Raw genomic sequence first — 15,855 nt, 5'->3', positions numbered from 1 at the left:
CGCAAAGCGTGAAGGATCACATTACCGCATCATCTTCGTTCTCTGACCAAGCAGGGCACCCATAAACACTTCACGGGCTCTACACTGCCCTATCCTATGAATCACAATTTTTTACCTCAAACCATTTTACCTACATAAACGAAGACCAAAGAAATGTACAGCACAGGAACAGGCCCTTCGGCCCTCCAAGCCAGTGCCGACCATGCTGCCCGACTAAACTACAATCTTCTACACTTCCTGGGTCCGTATCCCTCTATTCCCATCCTATTCATGTATTTGTCGAGATGCCCCTTAAATGTCACTATCGTCCCTGCTTCCACCACCACCTCCGATAGCGAGTTCCAGGCACCCACTACCCTCTGTGTAAAAAAACTTGCCTCGTACATCTACTCTAAACCTTGCCCCTCTCACCTTAAACCTATGCCCCCTAGTAATTGATCCCTCTACCCCAGGGAAAAGCCTCTGACTATCCATTCTGTCTATGCCCCTCATAATTTTGTAGACCTCTATCAGGTCGCCCCTCAACCGCCTTTGTTCCAGTGAGAACAAACCGAGTTTATCCAACCGCTCCTCATAGCTAATGCCCTCCATAACCAGGCAACGTTCTGGTAAATCTCTTCTGCACCCTCTCTAAAGCCTCCACATCCTTCTGGTAGTGTGGCGACCAGAATTGAACACTCTACTCCAAGTGTGGCCTAACTAAGGTTCTATACAGCTGCAACATGACTTGACAATTCTTATACTCAATGCCCCGGCCAATGAAGGCAAGCATGCCGTATGCCTTCTTGACTACCTTCTCCACCTGTGTTGCCCCTTTCAGTGACCTGTGGACCTGTACTCCTAGATCTCTCTGACTTTCAATACTCTTGAGGGTTCTACCATTCACTGTATATTCCCTACCTGCATTTGACCTTCCAAAATGCATTACCTCACATTTGTCCGGATTAAACTCCATCTGCCATCTCTCCGCCCAAGTCTCCAAACAATCTAAATCCTGCTGTATCCTCTGACAGTCCACATCGCTATCCGCAATTCCACCAACCTTTGTGTCGTCTGCAAACTTGCTAATCAGACCAGTTACATTTTCCTCCGAATCATTTATATATACTACGAACAGCAAAGGTCCCAGCACTGATCCCTGTGGAACACCACTGGTCACAGCCCTCCAATTAGAAAAGCATCCTTCCATTGCTACTCTCTGCCTTCTATGACCTAGCCATCATTCTAAAACTCTACGGGGCGCTATGACATTCAGGCATGCATTACAAAATAAAAAAGCTGGAACCTCTAACTATCCTCAATAAGCTATCCTCACTCAAACAATCAAAAATAATCTACAACACTTTAAACTGTACAAATAGCAGCAACACAAGTTTGTCTGGCTTGACAGTCAAGCACAGAGGTTTACATTTCTTTATTGAACAAAACACACAAAGAAAAACGGATGCATTTTAATTCACTCAAGGGGTTGGGGGGGTTTGGTGAAGTCCGAAAATAGGGGACCTAAACTTCTATACCGGGGTGCGAGAGCGGGAGGCTCTGCTTTGCTATTTCCTGAGTCTAAGTGTCTGCACGACACTGCAGAGTATCACCAGTACTAAGAGGGCTTCTACGATGTAAGATAGTGAATACCAGGTTATAAACTTGTCACACCAGGTCGGGGTATTGGTAACTGTCTCGGGGGTAACTATCTCTGGGTACAGTGTATGGCAGGGGTGGGAATCATTCACGGCCTGTGTGGTAGGGGTCGGGGGTAGTGTCCGCGCGCAACTGAAGGGATCCCGCTAAGATCCAGGTGAAAAGCATGAAGGTTGTCTTCATCTTTCCTTTTGTCAGTCATCTTCTTTTTCTTCCTCCGGGGTTGCTGAGGTTCTGGAGTTCTATGGACACAAGCATAATATCTGTTATTATCTTGCTTAAGATCTCGTATGTCTGTCCTTTGTTGCCAATTACCCATTATAATTGGTGACCATCTGTGACTCCCTCATTTTTTTTTTTAAACCAAATCTTTGGACAAGACATCCGAGAAAAATACTGACAGTGCGAGCCATCTCGCAGCCTGTGCGATCTACCATCCTAGTGTTTGAGGATGTAAATAGCATACGGAAGCAACTTAAGGGTCGCCAGAAACAAACAAAAGAATTTCAAACTGGAAGTGCCAAAATGGGGTGCGTATGGGCCGCGGCGGGTAAGAAATGGGTGGAATCCCCAGGTAGGACGGTGACCAGTGCCGTTTGTTCTCTACCAGAGTGTAGCTGACCAGAGGGGGGTCCTCAGGCAGGGCAGGGGACCAGTCCCGTTTCTCCACTGCCTGAGCGACCGGCAAGAACGGGTAAGAATGTGGTCATCGTGGGGGCTGCCTCTCGTGATCTAATTAGAAGAGTAGCTATGAGTGGTGTCTGTCAACAAACTAGTTCTCTGAACGGTTGTCTGTTGACAAACTTGTTCCATTAACTGCCATTGGGTGTCAAAAGGGTAGTGGCGTGGGGCCATGAAAACTTTTAAATTCACAAACAGCAAACATGTACATTAAACAAACAAACATACAACAAACATGGTGCATGTTCCATCAGAAAGGACACTGTATCTCTCCATCGGTTCCTTTTTACCATCATGTGGACACCTCATTGCTTAGTAGCGAACAGGGTCGCAAAGGGATTCGTTTGGTGGGAGTCAGACTCTATGTCATCATCTTCTCCCAGCTGCCATACTCTTGACTGCAGTAGTTTGGCTAAAGCTGCTTGGGACGAACTGGGGTCCATCTCATCATTCCGGAAGAGCCTGAACGAATTGTCTCGGTGCCAGAATCGTGTGTCGAGGTTGGAGCTACTAGGTTTTAATCCGTAATCGTCGGGCGGTGGGTCTGGGACAGGGGCTTTGATGTACATGATTTTGAAGGGGTCACTGGAATCATGCTCGGATTCGCTGGGACTGGGGCCTGGTGCAGGGGTATAACCATAACGTGGTGTGCTGGGGCTGTCGTCATTGCTATTGCTATCACTGTCGCTGCTGGTTGAAGGAAGGGAGAGGCGGAGTCGTGCCTGTCGTCTTGGGTGTTCTGGTTCACAAACAAGCCAACAATGCTGGAAGTGGTGTAACGCAATTTTATTAACTGTTTAACTATGCTAACATACTGTAAACGTGGGTATAAGCAATACCAGCTTAACTGTGGACCCTTTCCTATCACTAGCTATGGTGAATGTCTGTGATGCAGGCTGTGAGCTCTGTGCTCTGAGCTGGCTGCTGCTAGAATGAGCGGGAACTCGCCTGTCCCCTGTCTTTATAGTGCTTGTGCTCTCACTGATGATTGGCTGCGGTGTTGTGTATTCTGGTTGGTTGTACTGCATGTCCATCAGTGTGTGTATATGATTGCACCATAATGTACTGATGTATATTTTGACATCCCCCATTTTTACAAAGAACATGTGCCTATGTGAGAATAAATAACATGTAATGAGTGTATCTGACCATGTGTGTGCAGTATTTACATAACTATGTACATGAGGCTAGTCTATGTACACGGGAAGATGCCTGGTGCAGAGAAAAGAAAAACAAGGTGTTACACCAACAACAAAACTAATAACAAATGCTATAAACAAACTAGTGAAATGCTGAAACAGGATGAAAGAACAAAGCATTGAGTCCAACATTGTAAGACTCATAAATCAAGTCTCTGAGGTGGGCGACGAATTCGAGTTGACCGCCTCAAGGGTGGGTCAGGAGCCATCGCCTGAGGATCGGGCCGGGCCACGGCCAAGTGAGGAGGATGCAGAGTATCCGGAAGCTCTACAAAGTCCAGGTCGGGGACAACAGGAGGGCGTGGCACCGATGGAGGATCGCGTAGCGAGCGTGGAGCCAGACGAAGGGCACGCCGATTGCGGCGGCGAATGGAGCCATCAGACAGAGGAACCAGGAATGAGCGGGGAGCCACCAGCCGAAGAACCAGAGCAGTCGCAGACCAGCCGCCCTCCGGAAAATGGATTTGGACGTTGTCACCTGGCACCTGAGCAAGAAGATCAGTTGCTCGAGCGTCATACACCACCTTGTGCTGCGCGCGCGAGACTGTTGCATCCACTGAAGGACCGGAGCATGGTCGAGGTCTGGGACGTGAATGGACGGTACATTGGTCCTGAGGGTGCGACCCATCAGCAGCTGGGCTGGTGACAGGCCCGTGGACAGTGGAACCAAGCGAGGCGAGGAAGAAGTCAGATCCTGCATCAGCAGCCTTGCAGAGGAGCTTCTTTACGATGTGGATGCCCTTTTCTGCTTTGCCATTTGACTGGGGGTGCAGGGGACTGGACGTCACGTGTACAAAGTTGTACCTGCTGGCGAAGTTAGACCATTCCTGGCTCGCGAAGCAGGGGCCATTGTCCAGCATCACAGTGAGTGGGATGCCGTGACGAGCAAAAGTCTCTTTGCAGGCACGGATAACAGCCAATGACGTGATGTCGTGCAGGCGTACAACCTCGGGATAGCTGGAAAAATAATCAACTATAAGAACATAGTCCCTGACGAGTGCATGGAACAGGTCCACGCCTACTTTAGACTAAGGGGACGTGACCAACTCATGGGGCTGAAGGATCTCCCGTGGTTGGGCCAACTGGAACCGCTGACAGGTGGGGCAATTGAGCTCAGTGTTGGCAATGTCCTCATTTATGCCAGGTCAGTAGACAGCCTCTCGGGCCCTCCGTCGGCACTTCTCTACGCCGAGATGGCCCTCGTGCAGCTGCTCTAAAACCAGGTGATGCATGCTGTGTGGGATCACGATGCGGTCCAGCTTCAGAAGGACGCCATCAACGACTGCCAGATCGTCTCGAATATTATAGAACTGCGGGCATTGTCCATTGAGCCATCCGTCAGTCATGTGGCGCATCACACGTTGCAGCAGGGGGTCAGCCGCAGTCTCACTGCGAATGTGGGTTAGGCGTTCATCCGTGGCCGGCAGATTGGCGGCCGTGAAGGCCACATGGGCATCGACTTGGCAAACGAACCCCTCTGGGTCGGACGGAGTGGTGACTGCCCCGGACAGAGCGTCAGCTATGATCAGGTCCTTACCCGGTGTGTACACGAGCTGGAAATCGTATCTCCGGAGCTTGAGCAGAATGCGTTGGAGGCGAGGGTCATGTCATTGAGGTCTTTTTGGATGATGCCGACCAGCGGGTGATGGTCGGTCTCCACAGTGAACTGGGGAAGGCCATACACGTAGCCATGGAACTTGTCGACACCGGTCAACAGGCCTAGGCACTCCTTGTCGATTTGCGCATAGCGCTGCTCTGTGGGGGTCATGGCCTGTGACACATAGGCAACAGGGGCCCATGATGAGGCGTCATCTCATGCTGGAGCACCACCCCTATGCCCGATTGGCTAGCGTCCGTTGATATTTTCGTCTCCCTTGCAGGATCGAAAAATGCCAATACCGGGGCGGTGGTCAGCTTGACCTTGAGCTTCTCCCATTCACGCTGGTGGGCGGGAAACCACTGGAAGTCCGTCGTCTTCCTAACTAGGTTGAGGAGAGCCGTGGTGTGGGAAGCGAGGTTAGGGATGAACTTTCCTAGGAAGTTGACCATTCCTAAGAACCGGAGCACTGCCTTCTTGTCCGCCGGCTTCCGCATGGCCTTGGTGGCTGCCACCTTGTCCGCATCCGGCCGCACACCCAACCGGGAGATGTGGTCTCCTAAAAACTTGAGTTCGGTCTGGCTGAAAGAACATTTGACTCTATTGAGGCACAGGCCTTGGTCCGGTATTCGCTTAAAACACGTTGGAGGCGACTGATATGGTCCTGCGGGGTGGTGGACCAGATGATGATGTCGTCCACATAGATGCGCACACCCTCAATGCCCTCCATCATCTGCTCCATGATGCGGTGGAACACTTCAGATGCTGATATGATTCCAAATGGCATTCTATTGTAGCAGTACCTGCCAAATGGGGTGTTGAAAGTACACCGCTTTCTGCTGGAATTGTCCAATTGAATCTGCCAGAAGCCCTTTGATGCATCCAGCTTGGTAAATATGTTGGCTCGAGCCATCTCGCACGTGATCTCCTCACGCTTGGGGATAGGGTAATGCTCCCACATGATGTTACGATTTAAATCCTTCGGGTCGATACAGATCTGGAGCTCGCCGGAAGGCTTCTTGACACACACCATGGAACTGACCCAGTCGGTTGGTTCCATCACTCTGGAAAGCACTCCTTGGTCCTGGAGGTCCTGCAGCTGCTGCTTAAGGCCGTCCTTAAGGGGTGCTGGGACTCTGCGAGGTGCATTAACCACAGGGTCTAACACGACTATGTATTCATGTTGAGCATGACTTTAGCTCATTGAACTCTGATTACATTTTTTTCCTTTGTGATGTGCAAAAGTGCTTTGATCCTAGAGGGGTTCTGGTTCCTGTCACTTCTAAAGTTGCTTTATTATCAAATAGTGCCCTTAGCTTGTCAAAACTCTGACTCCGATTTGGGGTTAACGTGTGTTCTCGTGGACAGGTTGTCTCCAGCTTCCCATATTTACCTGGTGTCAGCAGAATTTCACACCTAAACATTTGTCACCCAATTCAACTGAAGATCCTGGCTATTCTTTTTTAGCTGCTTACTAAAATAATTAACTTCAAATAAGGTGCAAAATATTGTTTTTTTTCATATAACGAAAAGTTCAATCTGCTGTGATTTCAAAGACATGCAGCTTGAATAGTCACAAGCTATTTTCTTAACATCTTTGATAAAGGCTATCTGCATTTCAAAACCTTCTTTTGCAGCTGCTGTTAACCCTTTGTGGGATTTTTCCTTACATTTTCTCATGTATCCTCAGGTCAGGTTTTGCAGACTTCCATGTTTCAAATGACATACTTTCCCATTTTTACTTTACAGGTCCCAGGTTCGATCCCGGCTCTGGGTCACTGTCCGTGTGGAGTTTGCACGTTCTTCCTGTGTTGTCGTGGGTTTCGCCCCCACAACTCAAAAGATGTGCAGGGTAGGTGGATTGGCCACGCTAAATTGCCCCTTAATTGGAAAAAATTTATTGGATATTCTAAATTTAAAAAAAATTAAGTAGCCACATTTGGGCCTCAATTGGGGCAAGGGTGGGCTTTCCACTCTACCGCCCCCCCACTCCCGAGACCCTGGAGGGAGTGTTAAGTGCAGGCCACGGTTGTTCAGCAGGCAATGGCAAGAATCTTCCAGAGAAATAGGCTTCAATTCTTACCCCTTCATGCCCAAAGGTTAGGTAGGGTCACAGGGTGGAGTGGGGACATGGACCTAGTAGGGTGCTCTTTTGGAGGATCAGTGCAAACAGCTTGGCCCAAATAGCCTCCTTCTGCACTGTAGGATGCTATGACGTAATGCAGGCTGTTAGTAGACCTGAAGTTCAGCTATGAAATTGCAGGCTGGAGGTTAGACAGCGAACAGAGTTGCACGTCAATAACTGTAATGTTAGAAGCCAGAAGCCTACGCCATGACACAATCTCAGACTAAAGAGACAATCCTTTAAAATAGAGATGAGGAGGAATTTGCTCAGCCAGAGGGTGATGAATTTGTGGAACTCTTTGCCACAGAAGGCTGTGGAGGACAAATCACTGAGTGTCTTTAGACAGAGATAGATAGGTTCTTGATTAATAAGGGGATCAGGGGTTATGATTAATTTTTTAAAAAATATATTTTATTCGAGTTTTTTGGCCAAACATAACAATACGTAGTGTTTCTTTTACACAACAATAAAGCAATATAAATAACCGTGGCCAGTTTTAAACAAATAAATAAATAATATATATAAACAAAAACAAAAGAAAAACAAAACTAAATGGCAACTGCCTTGTCCAAAATAAATACTCTCCAAAATTACAGTCCAACAGTCCAATATACAATTACATATACCAAATACCTATACATGTACAATAACATCCCTGAGCATCCGTCCGATTCCTCCTTCCCCCCACCCCCCTCCCCCCCCCCACCTCCCCCCTCGATTGCTGCTGTTATCTACTTCTTTTCCATTCCCTCTATCTTTCTGGGAGGTAATCGACGAACGGTTGTCACCGCCTGGTGAACCCCTGAGCCGAACCCCTTAACACGAACTTAATCCGTTCTAACTTTATGAACCCTGCCATATCGTTTATCCAGGTCTCCACCCCCGGGGGTTTGGCTTCCTTCCACATTAACAATATCCTGCGCCGGGCTACAAGGGACGCAAAGGCCAACCCGTCAGCCTCTCTCGCCTCCTGCACTCCCGGCTCTTCTGCAACCCCAAATATAGCCAACCCCCAGCTTGGTTCGACCCAGACCCCCACCACCTTCGAAAGCACCTTTGCCATCCCCACCCAGAACCCCTGTAGTGCCGGGCATGACCAGAACATGTGGGTGTGATTCGCTGGGCCTCTCGAGCATCTCGCACACCTATCCTCTACCCCAAAAAATTTACTAAGCCGTGCTCCAGTCATATGCGCCCTGTGTAGCACCTTAAATTGTATCAGGCTTAGCCTGGCACACGAGGACGATGAGTTTACCCTACGTAGGGCATCAGCCCACAGCCCCTCCTTAATTTCCTCCCCCAGCTCTTCTTCCCATTTCCCTTTCAGCTCATCTACCATGATCTCCCCCTCGTCCCTCATCTCCCTGTATATGTCCGCTACCTTACCGTCCCCCACCCATGTCTCTGAGATCACTCTATCCTGCACTTCCTGCGTCGGGAGCTGCGGGAATTCCCTCACCTGTTGCCTCACAAAAGCCCTCAGTTGCATATACCGAAATGCATTCCCTTGGGGCAACCCATATTTCTCCGTCAGCGCTCCCAAACTTGCAAACGTCCCATCTACAAATAGATCTCTTAATTGTACTACCCCAGCTCTTTGCCATGCTCCAAATCCCCCATCCATTCTCCCCGGAACGAACCTATGATTGTTTCTTATCGGGGACCGCACCGAAGCTCCCGTCCCTCCCCTATGCCGTCTCCACTGCCCCCAAATTCTCAATGTAGCCACCACCACCGGGCTTGTGGTGTATTTCTTTGGTGAGAACGGCAACGGCGCCGTCACCATTGCTTGCAGGCTAGTCCCCTTGCAGGACGCCCTCTCCATTCTCTTCCACGCCGCTCCCTCCCCTTCTCCCATCCACTTACACACCATTGAAACATTGGCGGCCCAGTAGTACTCACTTAGGCTCGGTAGTGCCAGCCCCCCCCTGTCCCTACTACGCTGCAAGAATCCCCGCCTCACTCTCGGGGTCTTCCCAGCCCACACAAAACTCATAATGCTCTTCTCAATTCTTTTGAAAAAAGCCTTCGTGATCACCACCGGGAGGCACTGGAACACAAAAAGGAATCTCAGGAGGACCACCATTTTAACCGCCTGCACCCTACCTGCCAATGACAAGGACACCATGTCCCATCTCTTGAAATCCTCCTCCATCTGTTCCACCAACCGTGTTAAATTAAGCCTATGTAATGTACCCCAATTCTTGGCTATCTGGATCCCCAGGTACCGGAAGTCCCTTGTTACCTTCCTCAACGGTAAATCCTCTATCTCTGCTCTGCTCCCCGGGTGCACCACAAATAACTCACTTGTCCCCATGTTCAGTTTATACCCTGAAAAATCCCCAAACTCCCCAAGTATCCGCATTATCTCTGGCATCCCCTCCGCCGGGTCCGCCACATATAGCAACAAATCGTCCGCATATAGAGATACCCGGTGTTCTTCTCCCCCCCCCTAAGTACTCCCCTCCACTTCCTGGAACCCCTCAGTGCCATGGCCAGGGGTTCAATCGCCAGTGCAAACAATAACGGGGACAGAGGACATCCCTGCCTCGTCCCTCTATGGAGCCGAAAATAGTCAGACCCCCGTCCATTCGTGACCACGCTCGCCATCGGGGCCCTATACAGCAACTGTACCCACCTGATATACCCGTCCCCAAAGCCAAATCTCCTCAACACCTCCCACAAATAATCCCACTCCACTCTATCAAATGCTTTCTCGGCATCCATCGCCACCACTATCTCCGCTTCCCCCTCTGGTGGGGGCATCATCATTACCCCTAGCAGCCTCCGTATATTTGTATTTAGCTGTCTCCCCTTCACAAACCCAGTTTGGTCCTCATGGACCACCCCCGGGACACAATCCTCTATCCTCATTGCCATTACCTTGGCCAGGATCTTAGCATCCACATTCAGGAGGGAAATAGGCCTGTATGATCCGCATTGCAGCGGGTCTTTTTCCTTCTTTAGGAGGAGCGATATCGTTGCCTCTGACATAGTCGGGGGCAGCTGCCCCCTTTCCCTCGCCTCATTAAAGGTTCTCATCAGTAGCGGGGCCAGCAAGTCCAAATATTTCTTATAGAATTCAACTGGGAATCTGTCTGGTCCCGGGGCCTTCCCCGCCTGCATGCTTCCAATCCCTTTCACTACTTCCTCCGTCTCAATCTGTGCTCCCAGCCCCACTCTCTCCTGTTCCTCCACCTTAGGAAATTCCAGCTGATCCAGAAAGCACATCATTCTCTCCTTCCCGTCCGGGGGCTGCGCTTCATATAATCTTTCATAAAATGCCTTGAACACTCCATTCATTCTCTCCGCTCCCCGCTCCATCTCCCCCTCCTCATCTCTCACCCCCCCTATCTCCCTCGCTGCTCCCCTTTTCCTCAGTTGGTGGGCCAACAACCTACTCGCCTTCTCCCCATATTCGTACTGTACACCCTGTGCCTTCCTCCATTGTGCCTCTGCCTTACCCGTAGTCAACAAGTCAAACTCTATATGTAGCCTTTGCCTTTCCCTGTATAGTCCCTCCTCCGGTGCCTCCGCGTATTGTCTGTCCACCCTCAGCAGTTCTTTCAACAACCGCTCCCTTTCCCTACCCTCCTGCTTTACTTTATGTGCCCTAATAGATATCAGCTCCCCTCTAACCACTGCCTTCAGTGCCTCCCAGACCACTCCCACCTGTACCTCCCCATTATCATTAATTTCCAAGTACCTTTCAATACACCCCCTCACCCTTAAACACACCCCCTCATCTGCCAATAATCCCATGTCCATTCTCCAGGGTGGAAGCTGTTGTTTTTCTTCCCCAATCTCCAGGTCCACCCAGTGTGGAGCATGATCCGAGATGGCTATAGCCGTGTACTCCGTCCCCGTCACCTTTGGGATCAGTGCCCTTCCCAAAACAAAAAAATCTATTCGTGAAAATACTTTATGTACATAGGAGAAAAACGAAAACTCCTTACTCCTAGGTCTACTAAATCTCCAGGGAAATCTACTCCTCCCATCTGCACCATAAAATCCTTAAGCACCCTAGCTGCAGCCGGCCTCCTTCCAGTCCTGGACCTCGATCTGTCCAGCCCTGGGTCCAGCACCGTATTAAAGTCTCCACCCATTACCAACTTTCCCGCCTCGAGGTCCGGGATGCGTCCTAACATACGCCTCATAAAATTGGCATCATCCCAGTTCGGGGCATACACGTTCACCAATACCACCGCCTCCCCTTGCAGTTTGCCACTCACCATCACATATCTGCCTCCACTATCTGCCACTATAGTCTTTGCCTCAAACATTACCCGCTTCCCCACTAGTATGGCCACCCCCTTGTTTTTTGCATCCAGCCCCGAATGAAACACCTGCCCCACCCATCCTTTGCGAAGTCTAACCTGGTCTGTCAGCTTCAGATGCGTCTCCTGAAGCATAACCACATCTGCCTTAAGTTTCTTTAGGTGTGCGAGTACCCGTGCCCTCTTAATCGGCCCGTTCAGCCCTCTCACATTCCACGTGATCAACCGGGTAGGGGGGCTCTTTACCCCCCCCTTGACGACTAGCCATCTCCTTTTTTAATCCAGCTCCTCACCCGGTTCCCACGTAGCTGTATCCCCCCCAGCTTCCCCCCGTGACCTCGGCTCACACTGTGCGAGGCCCCCTCCTTCCTGCTTCCCTGTTCCTGCCATGATTACCATAGCGCGGGAACAAAGCCCGCGCTTCCCCTTTTGGCCCCACCCCCAATGGCCGGCGCCCACAGCTCCTCATCCTCCCTCACCCCCTCCCCCACGACATGGGGAAGAGAGAGAAGTTACAGGGTCGCAGGTTTAACAATCTGGGAAGTCTTCTCTTCCCCCTTTTCCCCCCTTCATCCCACAAGTTCACCCCCCCCCCCCTTTTGTCCCAAACGTTCTTTTTCTTCTGGCTCGCTCACTCCAGCTTCTCCTCGACAATGAATGTCCACGCTTCGTCTGCCGTTTCGAAATAGTGGTGTTTCCCTAGGTGTGTGACCCACAGTCTCGCCGGCTGCAACATTCCGAATTTGACCTTCCTTTTATGCAACACCGCCTTGGCCCGATTAAAGCTTGCCCTCCTTCTCGCCACCTCCGCACTCCAATCTTGATACACGCGGATCACCGCATTCTCCCACCTACTGTTCCGAGTTTTCTTGGCCCATCTGAGGACCATCTCTCTGTGCTTGTATCGGAGAAATCTCACAACTATTGCTTGAGGAGTTTCTCCAGCCCTCGGTCTTCGCGCCATAACTTGATAGGCTCCCTCCACCTCCAGCGGACCCGTCGGGGCCTCCGATCCCATTAACGAATGCAGCATCGTGCTCACATATGCCCCGCGTCCACCCCCTCTGCACCTTCGGGAAGACCAAGAATCCTTAAGTTCTTCCTCCTCGCATTGTTCTCCAGCACCTCCAGTCTTTCCACACATCGTTTATGGTGTGCCTCGTGGATCTCCGTTTTCACCACCAGGCCCTGTATGTCATCCTCATTCTCAGCAGCCTTTGCCTTCACGACCCGAAGCTCCTGTTCCTGGGTCTTTTGCTCCTCCTTTAGCCCCTCAATCGCTTGTAATATCGGGGCCAACAGCTCCTTCTTCATCTCCTTTTTGAGTTCATCTACGCAACGCCGCAGGAACTCTTGTTGGTCAGGGCCCCATATTAAACTGCCTTCTTCCGACGCCATCTTGCTTTGTGCCTGCCTTCCTGGCCGCTGCTCTTGAGGATCCACCGCAATCCGACTACTTTCCTCTCTTTTTTCCATCCGTGTCCGGGGGGGATTCCCTTCTGGATTACCGCACAGTGTTATTTGCCGTTAAAATTGCCGATGGGGCTCCTATTAAGAGCCCAAAAGTCCGTTCCACCGGGAGCTGCCGAAACATGCGACTTAGCTGGTCATCGCCGCACCCGGAAGTCCGGGGTTATGATTAATAAGGGGATGTCAAAGGAAGCTCATGTCTGAAAAATCTGTTGGAGTTTTTTGAGGAGGTACCAATGATGTTCGACAAAGGAGAACCAGTGGACGTGATTTATTTAGATTTCCAGAAGGCCTTTGACAAGGTGCCGCATACAAGATTGTTAAATAAGTTAACAGCCCATGGTGTTAATCATAGATCATAGAATTTACAGTGCAGCAGGAGGCCATTCGGCCCATTGAGTCTGCACCGGCTCTTGGAAAGAGCACCCTACCCATGTTCAACACCTACACCCTAGCCCCATAACCCAGTAACCCCACCCAACACTAAGGGCAATTTTGGACACTAAGGGCAATTTACCATGGCCAATCCACCTAACCTGCACATCTTTGGATTGTGGGAGGAAACCGGAGCACCCGGAGGAAACCCACGCACACACGGGGAGGATGTGCAGACTCCGCACAGACAGTGACCCAAGCTGGAATCGAACCTGGGACCCTGGAGCTGTGAAGCAATTGTGCTATCCACAATGCTACCATGCTGCCCGCCAGCTTAAGGGTAACATCCTGGCATGGATGGAGGATTGGCTGACTGGCAGAAGGCAGAGAATGGGTATAAAGGGGTAATTTTCAGGATGGCAGCCGGTGACTAGTGGTATGCCTCAGGGGTCTGTTCTGGGACCACAACTTTTCGCAATATACATTAATGATCTGGAAGAAGGAACTGAAGGCACTGTTGCTAAGTTTGTAGATGATACAAAGATCTGTAGAGGGACAGGTAGTATTGAGGAAGCAGGGGGGGATTTGGACAGACTAGTGGGCAATGAAATATAATGTGGAAAAGTGTGAGGTTATGCACTTTGGAAGGAGGAATGGAGGCATAAACTATTTTCTAAATGGGACAATGCTCAGAAAATCAGAAGCACAAATGAACTTGGGAGTCCTTGTTCACAAATCTCAAGGTTAACGTGCAGGCTCAGTCGGCAATCAGGAAGGCAAATGCAATGTTAGCACTCATGTCGAGAGGGCTAGAATACAAGAGCAGTGTTGTACTTCTGAGGCTGTATAAGGCTCTGGTCAGACCCCATTTGGAGTATTGTGAGTTTTGAGCCCCGTATCTAAGGAAGGATATGCTGGCCTTGGAAAGGGACTATAAAGTTAAGCCCCCAAGTTCAAATCGTTCTTCTTGACCGGGTCACTCAGCAACGTGAACCAATCTTGATCGTGACCGGTTCAACTGCCGCCGATATCCAGTAAGTCTTAAGTCAACGCTCGCTACGAGATAGGCGCTCCTAGCTACCAATCCGTACCAACTTCGAATCGCGCAGAGTCAGAACCCGAACGAAAGGCCATTTGTTCCCCTGACCTGGTGGGCCAGTCCGAAGCTAAGTATAGGCCTGTTAGTCGTAGAAGTAGCTTAGACATAGAATTTGTGCATTAGTAGCGATTACTGTGTATAATAAATGTGCTTTGATTTGAATCTTACTAATCGGTGTATTGAGTTATTGATCATTACTTGAACTTGAACCTCGTGGCGGTATCATAAAGATACCTGGCGACTCAAGAGCAAAGGTTATAAAACAGAGCCAATTGAACCAACCAAAAGTTAGCAACATGGCTGCCTACTTTCTCGGCTGGTAAGCCAACAGATGGCTAGCCTTCTCTCCATGCTCATAAAAGATCCCCCGTAACTGGCGGAGTTTGTGCTCTGCCTTCCTGGTGGATAGTAGGTTGAAGTTCATTTGTAGCTTTTTCCTCTCCACCAGCTCTACGGTCGGGGCCTTGGTGTATTTTTGTCGACCTCCAGGATGGAGTTCATCAGTTGCTGCCTGGTCACCCTCTCTTCCCTGTCTCTATGTGACTTGTAGGCTAGAATCCCTCCCCTAATCACAGAACGTGGAAGCTGAGATTTCCCCACTGTCGTTGTTAGTGATGTACTCACCTATGGACTGTGATGTTTTCTGGCAGAAGACCTTGTCAGCCAAGACGTCCATGTCCAACTTTGATGCGGGTCTTTGTCGCCGTAAACACCATCCTCTTACTAATCAGGATAGCTATCCCCCTAGCCCTCGTCCTGTAATATGAACGACACATCTTACCCACCCAGCCCTTCCTTACCAGCAGTCGGTCCTTCGCCCTCAGGTGCGACTCTTGGAGGAAGACTATGTCAGCTTTCAAACTTCTCAAATTGGCGAACACTCTGGATCTTTTTACTGGGCTATTAAGTCCCCTGACGTTCCGGGGTTTCTCTTTGTTAGGGGGCCATCCAAAATGGCCACGGTCACTGCTCTCACAATGAGGCCGGGCCTCTGTGCTCCAGGGTTTCCCTTTGTCCAGTGCATCCAACATGGCTGCCAACTGTGTGTACGCCACGTGGGTGTGACTTGCACTCCGGAGTCTGCCTTTGTCCAGGGCCCTCAACCTACACCTTACATGCTGAAGCCAATCTGAAAACCACCCTTTCTTATCCTTGTATTTCCCTGGTGTCCCTCCTTCCCTATCTCCCCCTTGCATTCCTCATCCCTGCCCCTGTGGTCAACCCTCCCCCACCAGACACTCCCTCCTTGCCGGGCGAGGTGCGCTGCGGCACCTCTTGTTTTCATACTTCCTGCACTAGCTTTCCCCGCTTGGGGCTGATTTTACCCTTTTCCTATGCCCGCTAGATTGCTGTTCCCTCTTCACCCTCTCCTGTGCTCCTCTGCGCTCATTCTT

This window comes from Scyliorhinus torazame, chromosome 18 (assembly GCF_047496885.1).
Source record: "Scyliorhinus torazame isolate Kashiwa2021f chromosome 18, sScyTor2.1, whole genome shotgun sequence".
NCBI lineage: Eukaryota > Metazoa > Chordata > Chondrichthyes > Carcharhiniformes > Scyliorhinidae > Scyliorhinus > Scyliorhinus torazame.
This window is presented reverse-complemented; position numbering follows the sequence as displayed.